We start from the raw sequence: 3,984 nt of genomic DNA on the forward strand, positions 1-3,984 counted from the left end.
TCTTGGAGAATTCCGAGTATTAGAGATTTGAATTCCCTATCAGGTAGTTCTAGTGCATTTTCTTCCACAAGAGAGTCATCTGGTGTTTTATTTTGGATGCCTACTAGAACCTTCCTGTCCTGTTTTTGTAAATGTTTTGATATTGTCTGCTGTTTTCGGGGATTTCAGTAGTTATCGTTCTCGTTTATTGATTGTAGATTTGTTTGTTTCATCCCTTTTTTTAAAAAAAATTTGACTATGTCTGAGCAGGCGGACTGTCTGTTCTTTGTTGTTTGCTTGTCTGTGCGCTCGATACTTTTCGCCTCCTTCTCCAACTGGCAGGGTCAGTCACTCAGATATGGTACATCAGGGCAGGTCTAGCTGAAGAGGAGCCACTGGGCGGGTTGTCCGTGGCACTTACTGCAGCCACCAGGACAGTTCGGTAATCAGTGCAGGGCAGGTTCCAGTAGGCCGTGCCTGTGCTGCTTGGTGGTGTGATGTCAAGCACACGGTGCAGGTAGGCAGGATGTAGTGGGGAGATTGTTATGTGTGGAGCTAAGATGGATATGGGAGAGAGGAGAGAGGAACGGGGCCAAAAACAAACAAACAAACAAAAAAGAATGCTAGGGGAGCTTGCCCTTGGAATGGAGAGATGAGAGACGGTTGTTTTGTCTCCCGCTGGACGCTCCATGAGGCTGCTTTCTTGTACCCCCGTTTGCTGGTCTCCGATAGGAGTCCAAGATAGTGGATCTGCACTGCGTTAGCTGGTAGGGGACCTCTGCATGAATCTCTCCTCGCTCTCCATTCTCTGTCAGTTTTCTCACTCCATTTGGTGCTTGGCTGAGTTCTTTATCACTTCATTTGATGTTTTACGGTTTCAGGATTGTTGTATTCTCTGTTTGGCTTAGTTTTTCGGATCTTTGCTGTGGAGGGACGGCGTGGTGCTTCTGCCTAGAGTGCCATTTTGCCCACGTCTCCAATATTTTTCTTTTAAAACTTTTTTATTATGGAAACTTTCAATATACATTACAGTAAAGAGAATAATATAATAAACTCCCACATAGCCAACTAGATTTCACAAATATATATTTTTATAAAGACTAGTAATTAATTTCTCATTAAAAGTAGAATAAAGGGTTTTTATATTCATTGCCCTAGAAGTGCCTAATCAATCCTTGGGTGTTAGAGTACCTGGGCCAAGTTTTCAGAATTCATGTGATCTGTAAGCAGAGACTATCTCAGCTCTAGACTCTGTGGATGTGAATTTTAGAAACTGAGGTGCTGGCATATCTGAATTGGGTGATTTCAGACCTAAATTAAAACTCTGTTTGAGATTAAACTAAAATTTTCATCTCTACTCTTCTAAAGAAACCAGCTTTTTGTCAATGTGTTACTGCTTGAAAAACAAAGGAGGCAGACTGCAGCTGTAAAAGTCTTGACTGTAACACAAAGAATGCAGAGATTTGGGCTTTAACTTATGTAAACAAACTTACTATCTTAACTGTTTTCAGGGAATTCACTGTCAATGCCTGGGCCCTAACTCACTCCTTCTTAGCCTGATGAATAATGTTTACATTTCAAAAGACTTCAGATTTAGAGCTAATTTAATCTTCACTCATTCCTAACTAATGGTTGACTTTACATTCCAAGGATTCCAATTAGGTTTGACTCAGCCTGCAATCCATCACTAAACCCCACATCAAGAAAGTTTATACATCTCACTTTAGAAATATTGCCTTAGTCAAATTATATCAGGAATAAGAGATTTGTGTTAGGCTAGAAATTACTGTTAACAAAGTTTGTAGTTTGACAACCTCTTGTAAATTTCTCCTTTCTTCCCCTCCAACCTCTTTGATGTGATTTTTACTCTGCCAGTTCAGTACCCCGCTGTTCTACCTGCAAGGCAGAACACCCACTGCTGTCTGTATTGAATGCCATATGTTTCTCCGTTCCATGGAAATGAAATTATTCCTTCAATAAAATTTTTGTTTTAATTTCTATCAGAGCATCAGTCTAGTGTTCACACTAAGACAACTCCTAAGAAAACTTCTCGCTTTGGATCTCTTATTCCAGACCTTTGAATAAACTTTAAAAATTTAGCTACCCTATATCCCATTATCTCAGAACTTTACTTTTTACTAAGCCATACCTAACTAATCTGATTGATTCCATTTTCCCAAGCTAGAAATCTCAGGGTCACCCATACCTTCCCATCTTTCTTTCTTCCCACATCCAATCAGTCACATTCCCCCTGAGGAATGTCTCAGATCTTTCCCTCCCTCTCCATCCCCACTGTTAACATCTTTGTTCAAACTTCGTCTCTCACCCCGACTATTGCAATAACCTCTGAACCCATCTGTCCTCCAGTCTCTCCCCTCTCTTTGCCTGTATAATGTCACCAGAATTGAAACTGACCACCTCGTTCCATCTCTGTTACCACCACATCAGTCCAAGTCACAATCATTCTCATCTATACATTGCAGTAGCTTCCCTATTGAACTTCCTTTTTCAGTATTGTTCCCTTCAAAACCACTCTTCACAGCAAGAAATGTGACCTTTTTAACAGGTAAATGAGAGTGTTCCAGCAATTCACTACATTATCAGAGTAAAGGAGAGAAACCATATAAGTACCCCAGTATATGCAAATATAACCTGTTGCCCATAGCGTCGATTCTGACTCATAGCAACCTTATTCGACAGAGTAGAACTGCCCCATACGGATTCCAAGGCTGTAAATCTTTACCTAAGCAGACTGCCATATCTTTCTCCTACAGAGCAGCTGATGGGTTGGAACTGCCGGCCTTTCGGTTAGCAGACAGCTGAGTGCTTAACCACTGCGCCACTAGGGCTTCTATATGCAAGTATAGTATATGATATATATAAAATGTGGTAATATTCAAGACACATACACTATAAAAACTCTTAAACAACTTGGAATAGAATGAACTTTCTTAACCTGGTAAAAGATATTTACCACACACCTGCAGCAAACGTCATACGCACTAGTTCCTTTTATGTGAGGAACAAGACAAATGTTCATCACTGCTTCTATTCAACATTGTACATTGTACTAGAGTTCCCAGCCAGTGTGGCAAGACAAGAAAAAGATATTAATGTTATTAAAAATATTAAAGAAACGAAACTGCCCTTATTCACATATAATGTGATTGTCTGCAGAAAAAAAATCTGAAAGAATCTTCAAGTAAACTACTGGAACTAATAAAGAGGCTCAACAAGTTTGTGACTAAAAGATCAAATGCTAAAATTAATTTTGTTCCAATAAACCAGCAAACAATTATAAAACATAATTTTTTGAAGGGTGGCAATAAAAACTAAAAGATACCTAGGATAAAAGATACCTAGAATAAAACTAAAAGATACCTAGATAAAACAACAATGTACAAGAGAAAAAGTCTTTGGAGAAAATTATAAAAGTTTATTGAAAAGTATAAAAGAACTAAAAAATGGAGAGGCATCCCTTGGTGGTGCAAACAGTAGAGCACTTGACTACCAGCTGAGAGGTTGGCAGTTCAAACCCAACCAGAGGCACCTTGGAAGACAGGCCTGGAGATCTGCTTCTGAAAGGTCATAGCCTGAAAAACCCTATGGAGGAGTTCTACTCTGCACACATGGGGTCACCATGAGTCGGAATCGACTTGGAGGCTACTAACAAAACAACAACAACAAAATAGATGGAGAAATATACCATGCTCTTAGATTGAAAAAATTATTGTAAAGATATCAATTCTCCCAGGTTTATTTATAAGTTTAATGAAACACCAACAAAAATTCCAAACGTACATACTGTTACAAGGGGAAAATCATAGCAAAGGTACTGTTGGGAAGAAAAATATAGAACTGGTTTTGCCCGATACTAAGATATATTTTAAAGCTACAGTAATTAAAAAGTATATTATTACCACAGGGAAAATTAAATAGACTATTGCTAGACATATCAGAGAGCCAAAAAACAAACAAATGAATTTTTGGACACTTGATTTATGG

The sequence above is a fragment of the Trichechus manatus genome, unplaced genomic scaffold (assembly GCF_000243295.1).
Source record: "Trichechus manatus latirostris isolate Lorelei unplaced genomic scaffold, TriManLat1.0 scaffold00073, whole genome shotgun sequence".
NCBI lineage: Eukaryota > Metazoa > Chordata > Mammalia > Sirenia > Trichechidae > Trichechus > Trichechus manatus.